The following is an 11,551-nucleotide window of genomic DNA, read 5'->3' on the forward strand; positions in this document are numbered from 1 at the left end:
ATGAGTGTATTTGAAAATATGAAAAACTGGAAATTTTAAATTAGTGCTCTCATATTGTGACTGGAAACCTGTGTAAAACTAATAATCAGACCAGCTGTAATCACGATCTCTTTAGAACTATATATATATATTTTTTTTTTTTTACATCTTTTGCATTTTTTTCACTTGCATAAAGTTCATGCTCCTTTATGAATCATTGTTGTTTTCTGTGTCTAATGCTGCAATTATTGTCAGCTGCAATGAGTATAGCTATCGCCTATACACATTTGGTTGTACAGTGCCGTGTTTGGCTGTTTGATTTTGGTTGAGTTCACCTTCTCCCACTGAGGAAACAAGAGAGGGGTGAAGCAGATGGCCAATGGGATGAGCACACAGAGTGCACCCATCACTCATGGGAGTTGTAGTATCATGTGGCATCACCACAAATTGATTTAACTATTTCAGATGGCTTTTGTAAACTACAATAATTTTTAAAATAGAAAATGCTACTGGAAGGTCACCTGCCAAAGCGCCTAGTAAGTGAACAATTTACACACCATTGCTGAATTCTACCCACATTCGGGGGGTGGCATGTGGGAAAAACAGGACCCAGCCTGAGCCAGAAGAGCTGGGTGTTCTCCTCACACTGTTGAATACTTCTTCAAAATATACACTTCAGAGAGTCTGATGCAACTGAATTTATTGCAGGTAATTCAAAGATAACATGCAAGAACCCGGGCTGATCTGCGCATATCAATACAAACACTCTCAAAGCATTCCACAAGACACTTCACAGAAAACACATAAGACGCACACACACAGACAAGACACACACACACAGACAAGACACACAAGACATACTGAACTCCCCTGGGGCCGAACACTCCCTTGTATCCTATCTTGTTAGCTCCTCCTGTTGTGGAGCTCAAGCTTGGACTTTCCCTCATGCTTACATCATTTTTCTTTACTCTTTCTCATACATCATTGTTTCTCGTTTTTCAGACACCATTATTTCCAAGTCCCCTTCCTTTATTTAATTAAAAAATAGGCATTCCCTTCTCTTATCTAAGTCTTCCTCCCCTTCTTGGCGTCAGACATGTATTCACTTCATTCATCTCCTGCGGGATTTTATCATTCACAACACGTTTGTATGAAAGGCCATGTATGCCAGAAGCTGTGCTTTCATTGTATATGGACTTTTACAGCTTGAGTTTTATATTTAGTGCAAACCTCTACAGATCATTACTGTTTTGACCAAGATCTGGCCATTGCTATTTCTACATATACTTCTTTTGTTAATAATATACTCCATCTTGGTAGTGATGGTTGGTGATCTTAAATGCATTTCCTTCCCACATTCCCCCCTTCGGAACTTCTAAGTTCCATGTCTATTTTGATTAACTGTAGGATAAGCTGTGCAGATATCACTGACATAGTGCAGGAACATAACTTGATATGCAGACTAAAATGACTAGTACCTAGCCTTAACCGCAATGCAGAGACTGCGGAGCACTCTTTTTGTGCCGCCTTCGCACGACAGCCTTATGTGGGTAGCCCTTGCGGCACACCCCCTGCCTAGCCTAATCCTAACACACATCTTTGTATTCCTGCACTAGGACTCTTGCGTTTCTTAGCATTCATTTAATATGTATTTGGTTTACGTTGATTAATATGTATTCATGTTACTATGTGTATAGATCACATTTGGCAAACTTTCCCTAAGATCTGTTGTCAGATTCTGTCCGGTCAGACAGCAAAACGCTATCTCATGACCTTAGCGATCATCAAATGATGACTGTCGCCTGGAGGGAGACCTAACAGCAGAGCAGAGCATCGTGTGGAAAACATCCCCTCCTTATTTTGCGGGGAGTGGGTAAAAGCCACACAATGCTCATATCCCTCACAGTTCTTGCCATTTCACCTTGCACACAGACCAAAGAGATCCAAAGCAATATAACAAGTATAGTCTACATAACAAGCAGTACAACATATTCTCCTTACTGCTAAAATGTTTTCAGCCCAGATTGACTCATTGAGAAGGAAACAATTCAACAGACTCCCTATACGGCCTTCTGTTGCTTAATATTGCCACTAGCAAACCAGTTTTCCCAGCAGTTGTCGTCCAGTACTCACCTACACAACTGTAGCTGAATATGAGCAGTAAGGCAGAGTGCTGCTCAGGCATGCCCCTGAACAGGCGTCACGTGGCCCCCCTTTCGCGAACATTCGTGAATGTCGCCGTCTGAGTGCAATGGATTGGATTATATCTTCGCCGCCTGAATTTTCTTGAATAACACCAACAGGGCAAACCATGGCCTTTGTTTCACAACGAGATTCAGCGTGGTCTGATTTTTCTTTTAACGAATACAATTTCATGTATACATATTGCGTGCTTAAGCCTGAGTTCATTAATAATCAGCCACAGGTTACAGGTGCACAAGATTATACAGTTACATGAGATGGTTAGATGGAGTTCTAACATCATAATTCTGGTTAGTAATTTATTAAATCAATCAGTTAATTCTACTTGGTTATGTGAGTTTCTTGATTATAGCTTCTACTTTTGCTTCACTCATATTTTCGTTATTGGCAGCGAATTGGTATTGTTTTTATGTTTTTTGATCTAATGTGATTGGACAATTCTCGACGCTATCTTTCATGTTCACGTCCACCATTAATATAAGTACGGATGTACTCCTGCTCCTTAGCTAGCTGACAGGTACTTTCAGGAGATGGCAACTTCAAGTAGAAACAAGTAGAAAATTTGGTTATTTCCTTACAAAAACGCCCTTTCACAAGGCGTTCACTGGAAGAAAAAAAGAGGATAAAGGAGCTTGGACCGGACTGACCCATTTTACAAATTCAGCAGCAGGCAAGTGATCGAGGACGAGCATACACCCGGAATGGGCTCTTGTTATGACAAATGGAGTTGGCTAGCTGGATGTGGTGTAAGTAATGCCTTTTATTGCTTTCCCTGTTTGCTATTTCAAAGTGTCGGCACCAAAGCTTTGTGGACAACGACGGGGGTACAAGACCTATAACATCTTTCTGAAAAATGCAAATGGCACGAAAGTAGCCGCAGCCGTCTAGACAATAGTATGAGACTAAATTTTTTTGGCAGGTTTAGCACTGCTGAACAGCTAGATGAAGGCTACAGGATTGGCATTAGAAGGCACAACGAAGAGATGACAAAATCGACACATCCTGTCCAGAATAATAGACTGTGTTAAATTTTGTGGAGCCTTTGAGTTGGCTTTGCGTGGCCACGATGAGAGTGAGAGTTCAAATAATCCGATGGTGAATTTTGTTGCCTCCTTTAAACTTCAGAATTCACATTCACATTTTGTCCAGCAGATGGCAGCAGAAGGCTCTATAAATGACATTGGAGTTAGCTAATATTTTCCTACTTTTTATGACTTCATAGAATGTAATAGTGGCAGTAAAAATTACTTTAGTAGTTCCATATTTAGAAATTGAGCTGTTGCCTGTTGGTAACTTTAGGTGATGTAGGTGAAATGGGCATTTTGTCATCTCTACATATTATTTTATATTATTAAGCAGGGCAAAATATGTTCAAGTAGTGCTACTGGCCAGTGTTTAAGCAACATTAGTGTGTTGTGTTGTTTTTAGATTTATTTAATTATTTATTTATTTATTTTATTTTATTTGCTGAGCTATGAAGTGCTGCTTCAGTTTGTTTGTCCCCCCCAAAACTGCGCCCCCCCCCAAAAATTTTTATCACCAGCCGCCACTGTCCATAGATGCGGGCAGCTTGTGGATGGACGTTCCAGCATTCCCAGCCAGCACCTCCTCTCACACCCCATTTGCAAAGAGGGTTTCCATATTGATTGCGATACTCGTTAGGTCTTGTTTGAATGACAGTTACAGCAAAACACCCCACCCCCCTTGCACCGTTGTGTGTCTTGTGTAATGGTTCATTTCCTTTTCTTGGGGTCAATCCACCACACCCAACGATGGAGGTGTCATTAATGATTAGCCACACTGGTTCTTCTACAATCATTTTCTCACACTTATCTGCATTGGTAATGTCCCTTTCCAGGTTAGTTGTAGCCGGAAATTGCCCAGTGACTGAATTAGTGGAACTACACAACATGAGGCAAATAAGAACACCAACAATACTATCCCATTGATCACCCCTATCTTTACCAGAGCCGTTTTCCATGTTGACATGTTAAACCAGTCCCACCATGACCACCCCTTAGATTCTCCCTTTGTGTTTCTAACGTGTTCATCTCTCAGGTTTTCCGATGCCTCTAATGCTGTTATGTTACCCCCTCTCCTGTGTGTATTGAAATGACTGTACAACATTCTTCCCCAATCCGTTCACATACCTCCTGTTCCTCAGCTAGCATCGTGTCAAGAATTAGCTTATTCTGTATTGTCATAAACGAAGTGGCGTGCAATTGTTCTTTTACCCCAGCTAGGGCCTGAATGGTGTAATTGATAAACCTCTGTTGGTTATACCACAGATGGTTTATCCAATGAATATTCTTGTGTGTCTGTCCACAGGGAAGCAATGCTGCACCGCAATCGATGGGTGCTTCACTCATTATCTCATGTCCCTCCGGTAATCCCTTTGGCCATCCTGTGTATGTTACCCACACTCTCTTATACTCCTCCCACTATATTTCAAACTTGTTGTCCTTGGGAGGTTCGGTGCCTGGAGACAGACGGGCTCTGCTGCAATGCCTAGGAATTTAGTGTTGCACAGAATTCTAGTTATGCTAGAGAAAACTCTTCTCCCTTCAGTACGTATTCCAGCAATAAGCCTTGACACATATGTTATGTTACTTGGTGACCTGAGGGGTCGACTCACCCCTGCCTTAGGTTGTCTCTTTGTGGAGATCTTACCTGTCATTGGAGCAACACACTCAGTTGTCAGCCTCCTTCTGCGATCTGTGGTTCAGATTACAATATCATTGTGGCAAACACGCCTGCCACAGGCCACCGAAGTGGCTTTCCTTGGGGCCCTCCAGCACAGAAACACAGGGAGATGATGTTCCAACAGTCCAGATTTATTCTACGAGGGTTTGGCAAGATGGTACAGCCAAATGAGCAGATGTAAAACCCTGTCATGACAGAGAGCTCTTTGGTGTGGGTGGGGATAGCAGATTTAACCTGTGCGCAGTGATTACCTCACTACGCACAGGTGCAGCCACTCCTGTTCCTGGGTCCAATTAGCCTGGCCAATTATCTAATTCTTAACCAATTATCCAATTGGCCAGGTCTAATTAGCTTGACCCAGGGCAGGTGTGACTGCTTAAACCAGCCATCCCCACACCACAATCATCATCAGCCATAAGCCCTTGTGTTGCCTCTGGCCATTCTTGTATAATGTTGGGCTCCGAAATAACGGTTGCAATTGGGGTAGCCTTATGAACACATCGGGTGAAAAGGTTAAAAGCACAACTTATTAACATCAGGGCAAAACAGACCATTAAAAGTCCTTGCACAATAATAGTACCCATTCCCCCCAGGCCATTTTTCAACCACCTGAACACATCCCAATTTCAAGAAGGAGTTTGATGAATTTCCACTACTTCTAATGGTTTAGCCTTGTCTTTTTATAAAACAGCTACAGATAACACTGAAGTCACTCAGATACACTGACCCTGACCTTGGTCCAATCAGTAGAAACACGGTGTCAGGGCGGGCGAGGGAATGGACCCAAACACAGAGTCGAAAAAACACTCAAAATCCAAAGGGGTAGACACAAACCGAGGATGTTACTTTTAGAGTACAAAAAACAAAAGAGAACAAAAACAAAGCCGCGCAGGGCATGATTCAAAAAGTCAAAGCGAAGTTAGTAAAACGCAAAAACAAAGAAAATCCAGAAATCCAAAAACGTTGTAGAAACAGAGCATGGGCAGGGTAAAGAACACTGAGGGCAAAACACAGAGTCACAAGAACATGAAGGAGCACAAACTGAAACACAATCCTAAACACACACACAAAAACAAGGATCCAGCACCTGAGTCAGGGAGAAGGGAACTTAAATAGACACGACACTGATGAGACACAGGAGGGCACAATGAACAATCAGGCAATCACAGAGGGGGAAGGGAGAACGAGACAACCCAAAAACAATAATAGAATAATTGAAAACAATAATACAATAAAACGGTAAAATGACAGAACTAAAATCTGAAGTGCCGCCATCTGGCGGCCCAAAAGGGAAACACAGACAAACCACAGAACCATGACACTTCCACCTCATCAGCCTTTTTCTCTACGACTAACGTTAGGTGTTTTCTTACACCTAACACTACGCGTTGCCTTTTATCCAACTCTTGCTGTTGGTCATGTATTATTTTCTCTAAACTTGCCATTTACATCTACAAACATGTTACTCGCTCCCACATCTCATCTCCATTTTTAACTTTCTCATTTACACTCTGCTGTAGCCTTTCTGCATCATGTTGCCACGCATCTCTCCTGGAGTCACTCAGCTTCGCTTCCTCATAGAATTATTTTGCTCGACCCACTAGTCGCCTGACATTCCACTCCTAATGATCAAACCACAAGCTTTGAATACCCGCGGCTCTCGCTTTTCGGTCACTCTTTTCACGGGGAATGGCCTGTCCTTTTCATTTAAGCATTTACTCACACTATTAGCTATGAACTCCTTTACTTTCAACATAGCTGGATCTATAGGCTCATTTTTCTTTCTTCACGCCACTTCTCTCCTACTTTACTCATCGGCTCCGGAGAGCCAACTGTCGCCATCACTACATAGTTATTACGATTATAGTTCTATAATATAAAACAATACTTATCACACAATTAAAATATTTATGTCTCTAAAATATAAAACAATATTTATTCTGGGCCCACAAGACTAAAAACGTCACACTTTGACAAACAACATATATCCTGTCTCCCTTTTTAGTTTTATTTTCCTGCTATTCTAATTCTGCTTTTAATCTATCCAGCTGTGACTGCAGCTTTATATTTTCTGTGCAAATCTGGCTCAACGGTCAGTGTTTCTGAATTATCAGACCCTTTCACCCTTTCAATGTCTGCCCACTCGCCTGTTTCCCACTTAACCCTTCTTGGGCTAACCGTAACACACAGTCGCGGATTCAACAACAGTCTTTCCCATCCTGCAATAACAAATCCCTCTGGTATCCCCAAGTGTGATGCAAGTGGTAGGGTCGCTACACTCTCTAATCCAAAAGTTCCTGCCGTCCACAGTTGTCACAATAGCGATAACCACTGTACGTCTGGAAAACCTGTCTGAATCTGCCTCAAATTAACCCACTTAGTAAGCTACCAAAGCTTTAAATTAATCAACTGTGTGTCCTGTTGGTGCTCAACTCCCTCTGAGTCTAAAAAGGTCTTGCCAAAAATGTGTCCTAATCCCTTGTGTCTCTATGTCCCCCATACGACAGTTATTGAGGCAAATTACAACGACCTTTTGAGTTGATGATTTTCTTCACAATGCCGCGTATGCTGTGTCCACTAACACAATCCTGTGTAAGTTTGCGCTGCGTATTGCGTTCCACTGTTCTTTGTCTACAGTAAACACACAAAGTCGATTCAATCTACGCGTCTCATATACCCACTTTTCAGTTAAAACGCCCTCGTTGCTGGAGTCAGAATCGTCACTGAAATCTAAACACACAAAATGTTTTTTGAAAATTGCTCCGTTGGCTCTTTCAGATAATTAGTGAATCAGCATGATCAACACTTCAGCTAGTAATCTTAGATAGGATCAATTCTGATCCTTTGTGGCCACAGCACTTTACTCTGTCCGTTATTTAAGTTTTACAGGATCATAGAGTAGGGAGCGCTATATACAAACCGCGCCTTTTACACACTGTCAGACCGGTCTTGACTATGGCGGGTTTGATCATACGCTTCACAAATTTTGTAGTAACAAAGTAACAAAGCACGCAAGCAACCACAAAAATCTCATACATTTCCCCACTACTTTTTAAAACATGAATATATATATATATATATATATATATATATATACACATGTTATGATTATAAGAGCAGAACAATTGGCAGAACAATAGCGAGGGTAACAAGGCCCAGCAGGCCGCACCCCAGCCTCCACAAAAGATTGTACATTCCACCACCTTACGCTTATTTTATTATGCTAGCGTGATTAAATAATATTATTTATATTCTAACACATATACTCAAATACATGAAACCTTCAGTAATATGGCCTATTTCCCCTTGTAAGGAACAGCCGTTGTGTTCCTGAACTTCAAACCTTCACACCAATACCATTATTACACATTCCTTATTTACAGTGCAGTTGAACTAGTAGGGCCCCTACTCATATTAACACACCTTGTGCACATCTAATTATTCGGCCGATTTTGCGCACGAGACAACACACAAGACAACACGTAAGACTCACAAAGCGCTTAAGACTCACAAAACTCACTCTTCATTCACACCAGCGCTGGCGCATTCACACATTTCTGGCCAGTGTCACCATCCCGTAGGCCCTCTAGTGACTGTTGCCGTCCCATAGGCCTCCTAGCAACTTATTTTAATTGCCGTCCCTCAGCAATTTCTAGTGACTGTTGCCGTCCCTCAGCAACTTATTTTAATTGCGGTCCCTCAGCAGTTTTCCTAGTTTGCGACCCGTCGGGCCCCCAGTTAGGCAGTGACGCGCCCCAGGCCGGCGGACCAGACCACACAAATGAGCACACGCAGGCCCAACGCAGCCCCGAACACACGGCCGAGTGCACGAACACCAGGTGCGCAGACAAGCCGCCGACGGGGCGAAAACGCACCGGACCAGCACGGGCCCCCGACTGGAGCTGAATACAACAGCCACCGACTGGGCAAAAACACACTGGGCCGGCCAATGGGCGACGACTGTTTAGTGAACCTGTGTTTATACATTAACTGAAATGGCACAACCAAGTACTGAACTGCAGAACTGAGATTTTTATTTACTGTGCAAATTGTGCATACAAGTCTCAGGAGCAGGATCAGAGTAGGCTTCAGACAGTCACACAACTCACCGTTAGTCGGCTCAGCGGCTATATCGCACAACACGCCGGACTGCGCTACAGACAGTCGAACGTCCCACTGCCTTATGGCACGGCGGCTATATCGCCCAAAACGACTGACTGAATGCACACCCTTTGTGGACGGACAAACCGCCGAATGCACGAGGGCCCCGCAGGCCCACGAGCACACACGTGAACGGCCCAGGTGCCAACCCAAAATGGCCTCCGCGAATATGGGTGCCCTTAGGGTACTGTCAGCTTCACCTGTTCTGACCTCCCCCTGATACACTTCCTCAGCACAGGTGGAGCAGTATTCACAAAACTGTCACTTTCTGAGCTGCGTCAACGCCAAATGCACCAAACCTCCTGCAAACACAGCGCAGACAATGAGCCAACACACTAGCAGGATCTTTAACACACACTCCTGCATAGCTCACATTCGCACTTCGCTCTTTTCACTCATGCACATAACAGTTATTTCAAACACGCAACACTTATCACGAACACATAACACTTATTACAAACACATCACATTTATTTCAGACACAACATCACATCAGACTCTTTTCTCTTACCATACCTTTTTACTGTAGTTTTAGATTCTTTGGAGGAGAGGCTTCGTTTTTGCCTCGGCCTGGGCAGATACACACTGCTCTTAGATTCAACTAGTACGTGCAGACTTATAAAAAGGCTCTGCTTACCTGCCTTGTGGCCACTGTTGAACCAAGAGTCAGCAGTTCCGTCCAGACGTTCGGCTTCCCCGAGCCTCTCCTGACTGGCTCGCCAATTCAATGTGGGAAAAACAGGACCCAGCCTGGGCCAGAAGATTGTTGAATACTTCTTCAAAATATACACTTCACAGAGTCTGATTATTGCAGGTAATTCAAAGATAACACGCAAGAACCCGGGCTGATCTGCGCATATCAATACAAACACTCTCAAAGCATTCCACAAGACACTTCACAGAAAACACATAAGACGCACACACACACAGACAAGACACACAAGACATACTGAACTCCCCTGGGGCCGAACACTCCCTTTTATCCTATCTTGTTAGCTGCTCCTGTTGTGGAGCTCAAGCTTGGACTTTCCCTCATGCTTACATCATGTTACTTTACTCTTTCCCATACATCATTGTTTCTCATTTTTCAGACACCATTATTTCCAAGCCCCCTTCCTTTCTTTAATTAAAAAATAGGCATTCCCTTCTCTTATCTAAGTCTTCCTCCCCTTCTTGGCGTCAGACATGTATTCACCTCATTTATCTCCTGCTGGATTTTATCATTCACAACATGTTTGTATGAAAGGCCTAGTTTGTATGCCAGAAGCTGTGCTTTCATTGTATATGGACTTTTACAGCTTGAGTTTTATATTTAGTGCAAACCTCTACAGATTATTACTGTTTTGACCAAGATCTGGCCATTGATAGTTCTACACATACTTCTTTTGTTAATGATATACTTAGTGGTGATGGCTGGTGATCTTAAATGCCTTTTCAAAGGTGGGTGTCAAGCTCTGATCAGCTTCCTGGTCTCTCAATGCGATTTCCTCTCTCTGCTCAAGTAGCTCAGACCAGAGTGACATAAAATATATAAAAAGAAATACCGGATAGAGCACTAGCAGCAGTTGTCAGAAATGGCAGCATTGGTCTCCAAAGATTCAGAGGGTATATACACTGCCCTGGCCTGTCCAGACCAAGATGTGTACAACACACTGGGCCAGACCTCACTCAACAGCCCAGGAGCTCTGCATAAAGGTAAGAACACCTGCACAGTGTATTAAAGAGCAGCATAATCAAGAGATCATTGTCGCTTTTAAATGAGAATTTTGTGGAATTTTTTTATTTATTACATCAGTAGCACGTAGCACATAGAATCCAAAAATTATTTTAGTAAGAGTTCAATCCTCAAGTGTGAGCTGTGAGCTCGTAGCTCCAAGCTTGCACCTAGAGCCGAGCTCCCAGCTCCCAGTTTCCTGATCTGAGCTCGCACCTCACGGCTCGCTCATCCCAGCTCCCAGCTCTCAGATCGTACCTATCAGCTCACTCTTGCCCGAAGACCTCTTGTGTTACCGTATATTACATTAATTTGGAGAAATATTAGAACATATCAATTATTGCAATGTGCATCATTGTAAGACGCAAAGGGAGGTTAATGCTGGAGTTAGAAATTTTTATGTTAAAATATCATTTTATTACATATAAATGTCAAGAGACCATTAGAAAACGCTTGTTTGTGTAAAGGGGTTAAACAGGGTGTTATTCTTGGTTAGTTTGTGTGGAGCTCTAAATGACTAAGTTACGTGTGGCAGTCTGCCCATTTTGCATTTAGGCTTATTTGATATTATAAAATAAAAGTAGGCCTATGGATTTTAATTGTAATTTAATTAATGGATTAAGATAAACAGCTCATATAAATAGCGACACTCATCCAGAAGCATGGACGTGGGGTGGGCATGTAAGTTGCAAAAAACTGGCTATGGTATACCCAGGTGTTGATGGTGCTACCGCCAAGAGGTAAATATTTTTCTCGACTTGTAGTGGTACTGGGGCAGAGTATGCACAGTCA

General features: G+C 42.7%; 1 protein-coding gene and 1 long non-coding RNA gene across 2 annotated transcripts in view; one reads left to right on the top strand and one right to left on the bottom strand.

Annotated features, from left to right (window-relative positions):
* LOC118221903 overlaps nucleotides 1–2,193 on the bottom strand; it is a 136,980-nt gene extending 134,787 nt beyond the window's left edge. Inside the window, exon 1 of the long non-coding RNA XR_004764214.1 lies at nucleotides 2,117–2,193. This is a non-coding gene — a long non-coding RNA (uncharacterized LOC118221903). The remainder of the gene's footprint in view (nucleotides 1–2,116) is intronic.
* LOC118221884 (C-type lectin domain family 6 member A-like) overlaps nucleotides 1–11,551 on the top strand; it is a 100,520-nt gene that overhangs the window by 83,995 nt on the left and 4,974 nt on the right. The window lies entirely within an intron of this gene.

This window comes from Anguilla anguilla, chromosome 2 (assembly GCF_013347855.1).
Source record: "Anguilla anguilla isolate fAngAng1 chromosome 2, fAngAng1.pri, whole genome shotgun sequence".
NCBI classification, from domain to species: Eukaryota; Metazoa; Chordata; class Actinopteri; order Anguilliformes; family Anguillidae; genus Anguilla; species Anguilla anguilla.